Source organism: Dermacentor albipictus, chromosome 10 (genome assembly GCF_038994185.2).
Source record: "Dermacentor albipictus isolate Rhodes 1998 colony chromosome 10, USDA_Dalb.pri_finalv2, whole genome shotgun sequence".
Lineage (NCBI taxonomy): Eukaryota > Metazoa > Arthropoda > Arachnida > Ixodida > Ixodidae > Dermacentor > Dermacentor albipictus.
The window spans coordinates 2,797,012-2,814,298 of NC_091830.1; the positions used below are offsets into that span (position 1 = coordinate 2,797,012).

General features: G+C 47.3%; 1 protein-coding gene across 1 annotated transcript in view; it reads left to right on the top strand.

Moving 5' to 3' along the window:
* The window catches only part of LOC135911953 (chitinase-3-like protein 1), a 205,403-nt gene that overhangs the window by 79,837 nt on the left and 108,279 nt on the right, over positions 1-17,287 (top strand). Inside the window, exon 3 of the mRNA XM_065444307.2 lies at positions 2,226-2,354. The gene's annotated coding sequence lies outside the window, so the exon portion shown is untranslated. The remainder of the gene's footprint in view (positions 1-2,225; positions 2,355-17,287) is intronic.

Genomic DNA, 17,287 nt, shown 5'->3' on the forward strand with positions numbered 1-17,287 from the left:
TGCAGCCAGCGGGACCTGTTGGAGCGTCGCAACTACTTAGGTTTAGCTGAGTGGGGCAGCCACAGGAAGATGTTGGCGCTGGTCTGGCAAGACTTTGGCGATTCCTTGTTCGATCACGCGATGGAGCGGAGGTATAAAATTCAAGGTGGGCCATTGTATAGACTATTTTACGTAAGGCAGGTGGGTGCCGCCATATGCATTATACTAGTGCTATGTCGCGGCTCTCACAAGAAACGTCATTGCCGCGCCATTCTGGGCTATTAATAGTGTTGCCAGGTCTGGCTACTTATAGTCAAATTGGGCGACAGAAAAACATTGGGCGAGTTGGGCGAGTTGGCTTGTGGCTATATTTGGGCTACTGAAAATCTGCGACATGGCTTTGTTTGGGCTATACGTGGCGCGCTAACCCACGGTTCAGAGGCGGCTCTCGTCGAGTAGACATAAATCTCGACGGCCATGTTTTATATGGCTGATCCGGCAGCCGGGTGTGCACGTGTGCGTGCGTGAAATGCCCCCACTCCTCTCAGTGGACCGTTGTCTGAGCCGATGGCTTTGTTCTTTGATGCACTTAAGTTACACTGCGCTTCACCGTGCCAACATCTGCACCAGCAACATCGTCTCATCTTCGTCCTATCAGTTTCAGTCATCATACACCAGATCACCGGGCATCGGAATGAGCCTGGGAGTAGAGGGTGTTTCACAGTACACTGTACTAACATGACTATCCTCAGAAAGGGCGAAAAATAAAATTTGGTCGGGCAATCATGGCGCCGGCATGCAAGAAGAGAAATACATATAGATGACACGCTTCGTTTGTTCATGGCTGTCATTTCTTGGTGAAGTATTGCGACAAGTACCGCTTTCGACTTGCTGCTCGTTTGTCACGGTAAGCTTTACTGGCATTTTCTTTTACCTGCGAGATGAATTTTAACGCGATAGCGTTAAGGGCCCCATGTTGCAGAAAATCCGTTGTCGGCGCCCAGTGTTAGCGTCGCTGCGCGCATGAGAAAATTTATGACGAATCACGCAGGCCTTCCGCGTGGCGCATAGGCGTTACTGAATAATTAAAGTTCTCAAAGTACAATGCGTCAGAAAATTCGTAAAGTTCGACTTGCACACAACCTACAGACATGATACCGTCGGATTGTAATTTGAATATATGAGAAAACATAATTCTGTAGCGCGGAAACTCAAACACAAGCCCCTTTTGTAGCTACCGTTTGAGGCCTGTCTTATGGCGAATTCGTAAAATCGCACCGGCGCCCACCGGGTTGCCCTGGAGCGACGATGGTTGCATTGGGGCGCCCCGGTGTGCAGCGGTGCGATGCGCCGAATTCGAGACTAGTGGGAACGGTGCGCTCGATTCCTTGCAACACCATGCGGATGGCGCTCGCACCTGCGGCATCGGCGGCACCCGACGTGCAGGGTAAGACAAAAAGAAAAAAGAAACATAAAGCTCGCCTTTTTGCATAGCATTAGCCACCAGCGCTTTCCGGTAAACATTACAGTTACATAAGCTGCAGTTTCCGCGAAGCGTGAGATGCAGTCAGGGATCCGAATGCAATCGCGTTCCATCCTTAAAGGCGAAGCGTCCTCCAAGTTTTTTGTTCGTGCTGATATTCGAGATTCATTTCGATAGGTTCGCCCTCTGCAGTGATTCGCCGGAACTTGAGTTTCCGGGGCCAAGCAAAAAGTGTTCTCTGGGCAAGCATGATGTCGCTGTTGATGCCATAGGTCGACAGTCACGGTGTCATGGACGCTTTGTTAGGACGGGTTGCGCAAAGAGGGATTGCTGTACACTCTTAAACAAAACTACACACTGTGGGTCGTATCTTCGCACACAACAATAATCACCATGTGTCTTGTCCGCATTTCGTTTCTATAACGCTGTGAGCGTGGTACGTATACAAGTCACGAATGGCATGCGCGTTATTAGCATGACAGAGCATTCTCGACAAGAAAGTAGCGAGCGCAGCATTTTCAAGAAAGGAAGCGCAAGCAAGACAGATGACGATTATCGTTGTGTGGCAAATACACACCCCAAAGGGTGTACATTTGTTTAAGAGTCTATTCATTTCTCTAGCTTTGGGCTACGCCACCTTGTCCGACCTGGCAACACTGCCTGTTAACTGTGTCAGCAGCGGATTTCGGCAACGTGTTCGTGTGAGGTGTTCCGACGCTTGTGTCTGTTAATTCGCGCGGAATTTTGTGATAATGCTTTGCAGACGCATCTTTCTGCTCACGACATCTTCATCGCTAGCAGGAAGTGGCCACAGTGGCTACAACGAACATCGGCACGCAGCCAGTAGCCAGCGGGACCCGCACACTGTCGGCTGGGTACACGATCGACATCGGTAAGTGTCTGCGCTCAACTCGCAATGTTTTGCGCCTCAATTTCACTTAGAATAAACAATGCATGATGTATTTCATTGTTCGGGGAGTCCGTGATCGGGCAGCCAGCAATTGCATACAGGTGCATCAGTGAGTTTTTTGAACAGAAGTGTTCGCAGCAGCTGTCAGCGTCACACTTTTGTGGCGGCGTGGACACCGCATCTTCGCGTCGCTCGCTATCTTTTTATGAACAATATCTTATCGCATGACTTGTCTGCAACCAAGCTGCTTAGGATCGCTTCGCGGCGGTGTCCTCCCGAAATCTTTATTCACTGTTGCAAGTGCTTTCCGCTCAGAGATGTGCGGAACAAAGCAGTTTGATCCGCTTTCACGAAAAGCAGTCCGATAACCGTTGGACTGATTCGTCACTCACTTGCATAATGTTGCATTTTGCCACTAATGCCACAGAAAGCGAAATGCAACAAAACATCGCATTTTGCTGCAATGTATGCTGCATTCTCTAGCCCACTGCCGCGACTACCTATTTCTTGAAAAGGGCCTCAAATGTCTTTGTAATATGCTTGAAGCACTCAGCGACAGCAAAATCGAAATGCCTGTAGCTAAGGGAACCCGTGCAGGCGATCACGCATGGAGCGCTGGAAACAGCCAAACACGGTTTTATTACAGGCCACACAAAGTGTGGCTACGAGAACGGTTCCGCTTGAATTTGCGTGAAATGGTGTGCTATAATATTCCTAACACTGTAACACAAGTTTGCAGGCTCACGACGGCGTATAAATAAGCTCGTGCAGGGCAGGTCGGCCCGACTGCGCCAAGCCTTGAAGTAGCGAGCACGCAAGCCGCGCAGTCGTCACAAGCGAGGAGGCACCGCTCAAACTTCTCGTGGCTAATGCGTATTTACTGAAGAAGGAAATAGGGGAAGACGCGAATGCAATAGTGCGTCCGAACAGTTTCGCCTTGAATAATCCGAGGGCGGAGTATTGAAGGCGATAGCAATAAGGATCCGAAATGGCAAGACAGACTCACTAGATAGCAAGGCGCAGCTTTACTCTCGAGATCTTCGCACGATGCTCTGATAGCGACTTACCTCAAGTTTAACACGTTTAAAAACACGGCTCGAAACACGAGAACACCCTTTTTATGCCCTAAACTAGAACAAATGCTTACCAGTTTTAATTTTTTCCGAGAAACATTAGAATCTGAAACATGTTTTCAAAAGAAGTCAAAAAAAATTGGAGGACGCTTAAGCTTCGCCTTCAAGAGTGGGACGCGACAGCGTTCCCGTCGACCCGCCAAGGGGTATAAGACAATGCGCTACGGCACAGCAATCACTTACGATGCGCCCCGCATCGGACTTAGCGCCCACCTATCACGCGGTGAGCGTCGAGCAACGCAGCGTTCGGCGCGTCAACGAAACGTGCGCCTGAGCGAACGAAACGAACCAAAGAACTCGGTGTCTCGGAGGGGAAACGATCTACGCCAGCCAAACGTCGTGATCGGCACGGGCAGAGAGATAGATAGTAATCTAAACCGGAAGCACGGCGAAGCGTCGTCAGGGGAGAGGGAGTCCCGCGACGCGCCTGGCAGCGGTCCCAATGCGCGCGCGGCGCGCCTCCTGTCGGGGCAGCGCCGTACATTGAGAGGAGGGGGTCTTCTGTGTTTGCCGCAAGATGGCTCTGCGTGTGCGGAAAGCGCAGAAGAAATGCAGCGGAAACGCACTTCGCAACTCGTGTAATTGTGACTTCTGTACGTTACATGTTCATAATTACCGATATACACCGCAGTATAACTTTCCACGGCTCGTTTCGAAGGCAACACCGCATTCACTAGAGGCGCGTTTGCACCGCTTGGAAGCATCGAACTCGTGGCTGAGTGGTAGCGTCTCCGTCTCACACTCCGGAGACCTGGGTTCGATTCCCACCGGGCCAATCTTGGAAGTTGCTTTTTATTTATGAAGCGCCTGCCGTGATTTATCGCTCACGGTCAACGCCGCCGACGCCGACACCCGACGCCGACGACACCGGCTTTTCTGCGACACGAGCTCCTTAACGCTATCGCGTTAAAACACGCATTCGTCATCGCTTTCCGAGCCTCAGAAATATTAGCGCGACAGGAGAATAAAGACCTCTGGTTGCAGGGAGTATAAGAAAAAACAGAGCACTCCCTCCTACCAAGTATTTCCGCGTCGCGCTAATATGTACAGGGTCGTCCTTTTTGAAAAGGAACACGCGAGCGCGGCCTGTGCTCTGCGGCGGCTGCGTAGAGCGCCGGTCAGTGGCAGCAAGAGGAAGCACGTCCGCTTTTGGCGTCATCTATTGGCGGTCAGAATGACTAGGCATGGCCGATTGGAAGCGCCTACTGGACTCCCTTCCCCGTATTACTGATGCGCAAGGAGCGGGGCCGGCAGCTAGCAAATCGCGCTCGCGCTGCAGACGCACACGCACACACGCGCACACACACACACACACACACACACACATATATATATATATATACCATCCGGGCTATGCCCAGGCTGCCCCCTGTGACGGGTCCGACCAACACGCTGCACGTGCCCGGAGCTCAGGCACGACCAGGGGCGCCGGTTGCCGGGAGGGCAGCGGACACCGCGGAGATCGCCCCACCTACGCCGAGGCTGTCGGCTGCGCAGCGCCAACGCCGAGAGATTGACTGGCCAACACTTCAGGTACGGCGCGATCCGGCACTTTTTGGTCCCGCGAGTTCATGACGTTGCGTAAGACAACTGACAAGCGTGTGCGATTTGAGATGCATGCCTCTAATATGAATAAATATTTAGCCTCGGGCGTCGCGCCGAAGGGTCTCCAGGTAAAACACAAGCTGGCAATGGACACCTTTGACGAAAAAGAAAGAGAGCAGTGGAATGCTGTACTACGGGAGGCCTCGCTTGGGCTCACTCGTCTGGTGGCACAACATAGCGTGCGTAGAGCATCGCAGCTTAAAAACGAGGAGCAGCTTCTGTTGTGTCAGTCAAAGCTCACTGAATTGGAAGCGCTGGAACTGGTAAAGTACGAGGGAAGGAAAAATTTCAATATCCAAGAACAACAAAGAAAGAAACGGGAGCGTGACAATATCCCAACGGTCATCAGAGCTGATTCTCAAAGCCAAAACCCTGAATCCGAGGCAACCGATTGTTCTGAAGTAATCAGTGGAAAAAAGCACGAGACAGTGGGCAACACCTCAAATGTCATAAACTTGTCGAGTAGCCCATTGTCGAGTGCGCAACTAAATCTCCTTTCGAAAGGTCTAACTTTTTGTCCGGCGTCAGGAAGGATGAACGAGTTTCAATTGCTTCAAGATTTGGATGACTTCGCGAGAAATTTGCGACTACGGGAGTACTTTTATGATCGAAAAACTACAGAAGGGTGTCTTGACCGGCTACCTGAACTCTCCGAAAAATCATGGACACCTGGCGAGGCACGCGACAAATACTTGGACATGTATATTTGTGCGGTTCAAAAAGACATTATAAAAGAGTACGAGAGGCATCGTCCCATCCGCAGTAACCTCTCAAAAGAGGAAGAGCAGGCACTGCGAACTCTACGTGATGATCAGACAATTGTCATTAAGCCAGCGGACAAGGGTGGTGCAGTGGTGGTACTTGACCGGAATGTTTACATAGCCGAAGGATTCCGTCAACTGGGAAACTCTAAATTTTACAGAGAACTCCCAAGCGACCCTACCGAGAAATTTGAAAGCGAAATAAAGGACGCCCTAACTACTCTGCCCAAGGCAGGGCAGATAACCGATAAGACGCTCAAAGCATTGATACCAAGAAACTCTGGCCCCGGCCGTTTCTACCTACTACCCAAAATCCACAAAATAAACAATCCCGGTCGGCCTATCGTTTCCAGTAATGGAACAGTGACTGAGAAAATATCCAGCTTTATTGACAGTCTCATTAAGGACATCCCATCTTCATTTCCCTCGTACATTAAAGACACAAATCATTTCCTTCGGGAGGTATCAAACCTGACGGTACCGGCGGGGGGTTACTTGGTCACTATGGATGTCGTATCTTTGTACACCAACATACCTCACGCCGAGGGCATAGCATCCGCAGTTTCAGCTTACGCTGACTCCAGCCAATCTAGGCAATTAGATAAAGACACAGTTGAGACTCTTTTAAATCTAGTACTGAAATATAATCACTTTGAGTTCGAGGACAAGCATTATTTGCAAATCAGTGGAACCGCCATGGGAACGAAGATGGCGCCAAATTATGCAAATATCTTTATGGCATCTTTAGAAATACCGTTCCTCGCAAACTCGGCCATAAAACCAATATTTTATAAGCGATTCCTGGATGACATTTTCTTTGTGTGGGCCGACAATGAACAAAGTCTCTTAAACTTCATTTCCAATTTCAATTCTCTGCACCCGTCAATCTGCTTTACGCACAACTTCTCCCAAAATAGTATTCACTTCCTCGACGTCACTCTGTCACTGAGTGGCGGTCGCATTTCCACGTCCCTATACAAAAAGCCGACAGATCGTCAGCAATATCTGCATTTTTATAGTAGCCACCCCCATCACTGCAAAACAGGCATTCCCTACTCCCAGGCCCACAGATACAGAAGAGTCTGTTCCGAATCTGCGCAATTTGAGCGACACGCGGAGGAACTGAAATCTGCTCTCATACGCCAAAAATATCCTCCGAAAATAGTAGACGATGCCATTGAACGCGCCCGCAGCTTAGATCGAGCACAGATAATGGGAGAAAAGGTTAGCAATACTAATACACAATCAGATCCAAACTTGGTCCTCACATACACCGCCGGTGCTCCGCGGGTCAATGCCATTCTCACCCGCCATTTTAATATCATGAAACAGAGCATCCGACTCGCTACTATCTTCAAGCAGCCGCCTCGGGTTGTGTATAGAAGAAACAAAAATTTAAGGGATTTGTTAGTCAGGGCGAGGACACAGAAGTCAAACACGCCCAAGGGCTGTCGACCGTGTGGGAAACCTCGTTGCAAGGTATGCCGTCACATGACAACAGCAGACACGGCTGAAGCATCGAACTCGCCCTTCGTATATAAAATTACCGAAAATCTTGACTGTGATTCCAGTAAGGTCGTGTACAAAATTCGATGCGAGGTGTGTAAGCAGGAATATATTGGCCAAACAGAGACCCCTTTTCGCCTGCGGTTTAACAATCACCGCGCGCATGTGAAAAGTCTCCCCAATTTACCCTTCTCCAGGCACGTTCGGCTGCCAGATCACTCCTTTGAACGCGTGAGCGTTGTGCTCTTGCAATCTGGTTTCCAACACACCCGTGCACGCGAGCAGAGAGAATCTTTTTTCATCCATAAATTTGGAACGTACACTAAAGGAATTAATGAGAGTCCGGGGCGGATGACGTGCCTACGGGATATGCCGTGAAAGCGCGTGGGAAACGCGAATACATTCTATGTACTCTAAAATTGAGACGCTGGCTATTCACTGCTTGCTCACCCCTCCGCATGCGCCTCAAGGGGGCGAGTGGAAAACCAATAAATTCAGTTCCCTGGACCCTGCCACTGAAGTGGTCATTCGGAGTGACCTATTGCCCTTCCTGAAATACGCACGTGCTGACTTAGTGTCAGTTGTCTGTTAAACGTTCAAAAATTGGACCACAAGGAGGCTATAACTCGACTCCCTAAATCTAAGCCCATGGGCGCACTTGCTTTGCGAATCCCATGCATATATTCTTTTTTGGAACTATTTTTTTCTTTTTCTTTTTTTTCGCACCGTAGCTGGACCACAAAGCTGCCGGAACGGGCCGTGCCTTGTATATTTGTACTGTGACACTGTGTTTCTTTCTACAAGTTGCCGCTCTTCTGTCTTCCTTCTGGGCCCCTTCTCTATTGTGCCCCCCGCCACCCGCTCCCGCTACAACGGCAGCCCACGCACTGGAGCTGCGGAGCGACCGTTTTCTCCCTCCTTGCCTCGGGTGCACGGGAACCTAGCTGCCGCTACTTCCCGCCCCCCTCCCTCTCTGTCTTACGTCTCCCTCCTCCTGGGTGCTTTTTTCTTTTTCTTTCCGTTTTCTTTCTCTCTTCCTTTTTCGTTTTTTTTTTCCTCCTCACACACCTCCTTGCTCTAGATACATGTGACTCCGCCTTCCTATTGCCCTGCATAGCTGCCAAAGGCCGCTGTAAATCTGCCAAGGCGCCGAAAATCAATCACTGTCACAACTGTTCCTCTCGGATTGATGTATGTAAGAACGACCGGGTACCCGGTCTGGTGTCTTCCCTACCACGGCCGAACTGCCATTTTTTTGTAAACCCTGACGAAGATCGGTCCACCGATCGAAACTGTCGAAATTAAATACTTGTTCTGTTTACCTTGTAGCACCACTCAACTTCTTTACGTTTGAAAGGTAGCCTGAAGAAACCGTCTTTGCCTACTATATATATATATATATATATATATATATATATATATATATATATATATATATATATATATATATATAGGGGTTTTCTTCAAAGTTCAGCACGCAGGACCCGACGTAACATACGCAGGAAAGAGACGACGAACTTTTTGGAAGACTTCTTTTACTTAACGTTTTCGGCTGGTGGACCAGCCTTCGTCAGAGTACAGTAACGCATGTACAACACATACACAGCTTTAAAGGCACCGTATCACGAGCAGAGGGCGCGCTATCTACACTGACTAGACCATACACTGCGCATCATAAATCATTATCATTGCACATTATAAATGATTATCGATGACACGCATTTTGGAATATACAAAAAATGAAATGCAGATGTGTTCACGATACAATACATACAAACATGACTCTCAAATAAGTGCCAGCGGTTACAATGGTTATGTCACTACACATAACACATGGTCACTACACATAACCATTGTAACCGCTGGCACTTATTTGAGAGTCATGTTTGTATGTATTGTATCGTGAACACATCTGCATTTCATTTTTTGTATATTCCAAAATGCGTGTCATCGATAATCATTTATAATGTGCAATGATAATGATTTATGATGCGCAGTGTATGGTCTAGTCAGTGTAGATAGCGCGCCCTCTGCTCGTGATACGGTGCCTTTAAAGCTGTGTATGTGTTGTACATGCGTTACTGTACTCTGACGAAGGCTGGTCCACCAGCCGAAAACGTTAAGTAAAAGAAGTCTTCCAAAAAGTTCGTCGTCTCTTTCCTGCGTATATATATATATATATATATATATATATATATATATATATATATATATATATATATATATATATATATATATATATATATATGTGCGTGTGTGTGTGTGTTTGTGTGTGACAGATGTGGAATTGCTGAACTATTTAAGGCCCAAGGGATGACTATGTGAGAGTGTTCACTGTAATTACTGAAGAAGTCTTTCTGTTAGGTTAAAAAACAGTTAAGGACGCCGTTGAACAACTGCCCTAAATATGGATAGATTTTTATGCATCAATAAGAAAAATAGACCTGATTATGATGTTCCCTTCAAAGCTCTGTAGTTACACACGTGCGAAGCACAGTGACATCATCCCCGATGAAAGGATCCACATGTGCAAGCTGGGGCGCTATAACGTAAAACTATTACAAACTTTTCTATTCCAATTCTGCAATCAGCCCATCGCGATTGGTCAAAAACTTTTTTGGACCCACTCCCACTTAACCTGTCTGTCACGCGATATCACGAAAACAGCGATAGCTCCCCATCTGATATGACGTGTACACACTGATTATGCATAATCTGACCAAACAAAAGTTTTCTGGGTGCCTGTTTCAGAGAACTGTGAAAGTATAGTAGCAGATTTTTTCATACAAAACGCGTCTAACTTTTCTTTTGACTCATCAGTAAAGTGGCCATATTTGACTAGAAAAACTTACCAGTGTAATCAGAATCATAATGAAAGCTTCACTGGGCAGTGTCCTAATATGGATTTATCATTGTTTTGATTTTGGGAAGTTACCGCAAGAAGCCACGCCATTTGTACAAAGGGTCAACACAAGCAGTGTTGTGTTGTCCCTTTCTTCAAGTCTCGTGTTTATTTATTTTTTTTTTGCGGTAACTTCCTAAAATAATGAATATCCAATTGGCCTACATCCGCCCTCTGCTACGCATTTATAATGGCGACGCCAAATACCAAGATTTTTCTTCGATGCGAAATGCTATGTCCCTCATAGCTAAGTAGTAAGGGAATGATAAGTGCTGAGCCTAGCATCACACAAACGTTCGCTTGTTTATGTTGCAGGTATTCTTTTTACGCAAAATTTATGGACAGAGAAGGCGCATATATGCATTGCAAAGACAGTAGACCCCTTCAACGCTACATAGCTTGCGACATCCAAGTGGCAAATTTTCTTGACTTACGTGGTTTCGAAGAAGGAACTGCGGTTCAGGCCTGGCAGCAGAAGGAAGCCGACATATCCTTGATTAAGTACGGCTCGAACAACCACCCACACCCCAAGCATGCACGAAGGGAACGAGCGCGCGCGGCAGCCAAGTGAGCCGGAGCGAGCGGCGGCGTCCTGGCCGTGACGTCACGCGCGAAAAGGCGCCACACCAACTTCTCGCCGCTAATAGCAGTGCAAAGGTCGGTTATAGCGAAGGGCTTGAAAAGACATGGAGAAAGAATTGCGACGGGCATAGCAGAGAGTGTTATGTGAGAACTCGCTTACGCAGCTTCGATGTATATTATGTCAGTTGTTCAGATTATCATACATCTGCAAATCTATTTTTTCTTTTGCCAACGTGATTTTTTTGGTTCGGAGGTGTTATCGCACCTTCTCTTATCGAAACTCTTTCCAATGTGTTGACGTGCACTGTGGCATACAATGCTCATGGACAGCGCACTAATGCAGGAGCAGAATATAACCCACAGTGCTACGTAAACGCACTCGAAAGAAATCCATATTATAATGCATGCCACACGCCTCGAGGAAATCTGTGCCATCATATGTTAAAAATATAAACAAGACACGCCCTTTCTTTTGCTTTGCCCCAAGGTCTGACTACATGTGCGTGCTCTTTTCACTCCAACAGATTGTGACGAACATATCCGAAAAGAATTCGTGAACAAGCTGGTACGAGTAAGCCGTGGTCTGATCTTCGAAGCTTCCCTTGTGCTACTTTTGCATCTTATAAGGGCAGCGTTGAAGTTACAAATAAATTATTGGCTTATCATACAGTGCCGACACATGGAATGCCACCCAAGGTTTATAAAAATAATAATTAATAAGGCAAGCTTTTCGAGCTAAACGCACTGAATTCAAACGCTCAACTGCATTCTCAGCGAACGCTCAGCACTTTTCACGACTCCAGCAATTCATGTGACACTTAGCGGTGAGAGCAGGAAACCTCGCACGAAGGTCTGTAGCCTCCGTAGTCGTAGAATCTACGATCGCTTCTAGAACGACGCAGCCCCCACCTAAGGAAATGCGCACGGCCAAGTAATTTTGCTGCATTGTGCCTTGTTCATCAACCACATGGAAAGACAAGGGTATTTCCTTTCATCAAAGTATCGGCGCCGAAGAGCCACATGTACTGCGAGTCTTCGCATCGGAAAGACATATTACGACGGCAATAGTTCTGCTCTCGACATTTTGCTCGAGAGGGTCTTTTTTTGCCCAGCCGAGAATCCGTTTGTTCGTGGTGTGAAGAGAACACGAACCTGTTGTTTGTGCTACAATTGCAGCAAAGCGCTGCGCTGATGTTCTTAGCGGCACCGTAACGTTCAGCGTATGCGTGTTGCAACGCATAGTTTCATGTGATAGCGGGCGTGACAATGCAGTTTGTGATACAGATGTCTCCGCGGTGCTGAATCTTTCTTTGAACGAGGCTCTTATATTGGATACATGCAGCGCACAGCGCGGGGCCATCGCGTATGGTACATCGGCGCAAATCCGAACACCGGAATTTCAGGTGCTCCTGAGTAACTTCGGTAAACCGTTGTGTTTAAGCACAAAACGTACGCGCCACCTTGCAAAATAGCTATCGGATACCACCTCGCGTATAGGGCGGCATAGTAGTATGCTTCTTTTGCGACCTGGACACGCTCTTCGATTAGTTAGTGCAAATTAGCAGGCGCTCATTTGAAAATGTAATTATTGAAGCAATGGCATATCACGTCAGCGTCTGAAGGAAATAGGCAGTTCATAGGCGAGCGCAATTCGGCCATTTGACGTGTAGCTTCAACTGTAAAGAAAAATGCAAAATTAGTTAAGATTAACGCAAGAGGCGAGTTGACGTAATTTACACAAAAACAGATTTTTCTCTTACTTTACACAGGCGCCATAGACAGTGGTACGAAGAGAGCGGGGAGTAATCAGTCACGATTAGGCCATGCATCACAAGCCAAACCTCCACATGGTGTGCAAATGTGCTTTTATTGTAAGCAGACCCTTCGGCTTCTTTTTTCTCGTTTCTGTTCTCTATGATTATTAAAAATTCACCAACAACTACGGTACTCCCTGATGCGAAATTTGAGTGCAGCTCTATAGGTGGTCCGGCTCCGCCTCCTCATCATGGAACTTGTCGAGGGTTCAAATGCATTAATAATAACTGCATTGCCATTGCAAAAGATGCAGCAAACGAATAGTTGAACGCTACGCACTGTCCAGCTGTAGGAGTAAAATATGTATTTTTTCATAAAATAGTATACTCGTATGTCTCAAGATTTGTTACCGAAATAACTGATATCAATGCTTCCATGCTTTCTGTTTAGTTAATATGTAACGAAAATATCACACGAACTTTAGAACTATATCAGTTTGAAACCAGCAAAGCAGTGCATGCCGTTGATATGAAACATGTAAAGGCCATGAAATGAACAAGTATAGGACGAATATTTTAATGAAACTTTGTTAACCTCCGTGCTTTTCTCTCATTTGCATCTCTATCTCTGTCGTTCAAGAACTTTGTTTACATTTTGGTACGTATACAAAGACCAGGAAAAAACTCAATGACACTGTCCTTCGTTAGAATGCATTGCGCCGGAGCAGCTGTCATCGGTCGTGTATTGTGAGTAATTTCACCGAAATTATAGTCGCAACAGAGAGCACATGTCTTACAAAAAGCTGAACTTCAAGGGCTACGAAGAAGTGCGGAAAAGCTGAAATTCTTTTGTTTAGTTTTTCATGACAAAATTGGAATTGATAAGGCATCGTATATAAAACCATCGTCAGAATGTACAATGCGCTTTTGTCACTCTAAGAAAGTTGCAGATTTTATAAATTCCACTGATACGTTCAAAAATTTATTTTTCCGAGAACAACCCGGGAATGGAATTGTCTACCAGTTGATGTTGTAAAATGTGAAACAGTCGAACTATTTATAAATGGGCTCTGGCACCAAACCTGATTTTTTGCTTATTGTGTTGGTCGTATAATGATGCATTTCATTGTAGATAATGCCATGTTTATTTCTGCTTTTTTTCTTTGTTCAGTTATTTTTCCATTTTTTTCACCATGTCTTTGTGATGTTATATGTTGCAGCTATTTTGCCAAAAAAATTATGTATGCTCACTCCTGCTTAAGGCCTGGCACCCAGGCTATCAGTATGGAATAAATGAAATAAATATAAGAACAAGGAGTTCTGCGAAATGTACGAGGGCGAGTCAAATGAAATTCAGCCAATGCGCATATATGACTAATGGCGTATTTTGTTTAAAAGTAGTCTCCATAAGTATTTAGACATTTGACCCACTGACTAACGAGCCGCGTGATTCCCATCTCATGAGATTCCTTGGATTGCTGCTTCAAAAAGTCTGTAACTGACTCTTTCACGTTATCGTCCGACAGAATTCTGGTTCCTTCGAGCTGTCTTTTTCAAATGCTCCAAAATGTGGAAGTCACAAGGCGACAGGTCTAGGCTGTATGGCGAATGTTGCAGCGTTTCCCACTTGAACTTTGCCAGTTTTATGTTAACGGCGTCAGTGACATGGGGACGGACATTGTGGACCAAGGTGACCCCATTCCTCAATTTCCACGTCATTTGTTTTTGATTGCGACACGCAGCCGAAAGGACGTTTTACAATATCCGAAATGGTTGAGTCTCTCTAGGTTTAACAAATTCGATCCTGACGACAGAAAAAAATGTCAACACCTTTTCGGCAGAAATGACGGCCTTTGCTTTTCTTGGGGGTTATGAATTGAAATGTTTCCTCTGTAAGCTTTGCCGTCGTCTTTCAGGCTCGTAGTAGTGGCACCATGATTCGTTCCCGGTCACAATTGCAGACAAAAGTCGTCACCCGCATTGTGATACAGGACTAGATGAGTCAAGGCAGCGCCGAACCTCTCCGTTTCTGGCCGTGGTTCAAAATCTTGGGCAGCCACTGCGCGCACAAGAGCCGATAACCGAGATGTTCATGAATTATGGTGTGACCCGAACCATGACGGATGTTCACACGACCTGCCAATTCACCGACGCTTATCCTCCGTTCTTTTCTAATTAGCCTTTGCAATTGTGTTGCGTTGATTGCACAGTGGCTTTGGCACGGTCTTGGATCGTATTCGCAACTTTCACGTCCTTCTTGGAACCGTTTTCTACAACGCTTCACAGTGGCCAATTAAATGCAATGTTCAACGTACACGGCAGCCACACGGCGACTAATTTATTTTTTCGAGACATCTTCAGCTGTAAAAACTTCACGACAACATGCTGTGACACTTTCGAAGTGTCCATTATGCCACGAAACCAAGTTCAACCCAATGTACAAGAGCATTAAATAACTTTTATCCTCACACCTGTGTGTGACTTTCGTAAACGAGAGATGCCTCTGTGCTATGTGCATGCCTCGCAGATAATGAACCGAACCATTATTGGGCGGGGTGGGCTGGCTCACTTTCATTTCCCTCGCCCTCGTGCATTAGAAATGCGAAGATACAATGGAATATGCAAATGCGAAGGTACAGCTTGATAGAAGGCAACAAGTGTCACTGGAAACAAAGTTCACTGCACGTGTACACAAAACCTCGCAACAAGATATTTCAAAATAACTATAAGTCTCCAATAAACCCACGTATCTAAGAAAGAGTCACTATATAAAATGCGTCAGACAAGGCAAATAAACATGTTGCGCAACCACAGATTCACAGATCACAGCCCCCCCTCCCTCGACTCCCTCTGATGTATCGCGCGCGACAGGAGGCGGCGAGCTTCCTCCCTGTTTTAGAGCGCAGCTCTTTGGCGTCCGTTCCTGGGTTTCGCGTCGTCGTCGGCGTTGTCGTCGGCCTCGTAACCAGCTCCGCCCCCCTTTCATCCCCCCCAGCGCTAGCAGCGACCGACTGATACCGCTGGATGCCGCTGACGCCGCTAGAGAGTCAAGATAACGTGACTGCATAGAACACCGTCGCCGCCATGCAGAAAGAGGAGGAAAGGGTCCCCCCCCCACCCCCTGTTCTTGTGTGGCGGATAGGGTGCTCTTCAGTTGCCGACGCGCCGGTTATTTCACGTAGGCCCCGGCACGTCGACGAATACGTGACCACCTTCCCACGGCTAGACCTGGTTCTTAGCGCTGCGGAAGCGAGGGTATCATATTGTTTGTGTCGGCATCGGCGGCGTTGTCCCTGAAACCAACTCCGCAGCTGAGGTTGACTCACTATCGGCGTCAGCGGCATCAGTCAGTCGCTGCTATCTCTTCCCTCCTCCCTTTATCGTGTTGTCCGCTTGCTGCGCGCGCTTCTGCCCCCATCGTTTGCCGCTCGGTGTACACGCCGCCCCCTTCCCCCTCTTCCTGCGAGTCTCCGGTTGTCAAAGCGCCGGCTCGAACTTAATTCCTTTCTTCGCTCCTCCTCCAATGCAACCCCTGTGCGGTGGCGATCAGAGAGCCAGATCGGTGGCGGCGGATCTGTATATGTGCACCGCCCGAGCCGAAATTGCCGCTGCCGTTCGCCCTGTGCGGTGGCATTCTTTGCCTCAATCTATCGAAAAGGTGAAACAGCTTATTTGCTGCGCTCAAATTTCGCATTAGGAAGTAACGTAATCGTCGGTAATTTTTTTCTCCCTTGCGCACACAAGATTGAGCCACCCCATCGTCGGCAAATCCATGCCACCGCTGCCTTCCCCCTTTCGCTTTCACTCCCACATGCAGCATGCGGCACGCGCTCACGAATCGCCCTTGAACTTTATACGGAACATTAGGGCGACGGCGACGGCAGGAATGCGCCTGGAGGGTCCACATGATTGCTACCACAATAATGAGTATCCGCCAACTGAAGCGTCCCGTGACCCATTACTTTCCACAAAAGAAGTAACAAAATCAAACTTTCACCATGCGACAATTTGCTGCGTCGCAACAATGTATTTTTTTTCTTTTCTAGGGCGGGGGCATGGAATGGAAAAAAACGCAAGGACGGCATGTTGACCATAATCGAATGCCTACTTTGGGCACCTAATGCGGCCACCGAAGGAATATCGAAGAAAACGTGAGACGATTGGTCTACAGATAACCATAGGCATGCTACGCGGTATTGTATCCCAATTTTCCGGAGAAATTCCGCTCAAGCGAACGCGTTGCAATCCGTTGAGTCCGAGACCCCGCAGTGATGGCGGCGAGCGGCCATGCATTTGTTTCTTTTTCCGTCTGCTAGCCAGAAAGCGTCTAAAACAATGCCAGACGATAATCCACTCGGTCAGAGAAAAACGAACGCGCATCGAAGTGCGCTGCACGGGGATCGGGCAACACGAGAAAAACGCATGCGCTCTGGCTAGTTCCGGCAGCCCGCGGGTAGCGAGAACAAAAAAAAAAGAGAAAAAAAAATGAAGCGGCTCAATGTGTTCTCAGGAACGAAAGTCAAAGTAGAAAAATAAATAAGAACGTAGTTACCTTTGCTGGCTTTCGTACCTTGACATGGATGCTTTGGCGCAGGTGAAAGAAAAATGTTGATATTCTTTTCTGTGACATACTGCCACAAATGAACCACCACAACGCTTCGTCTCATTGGAC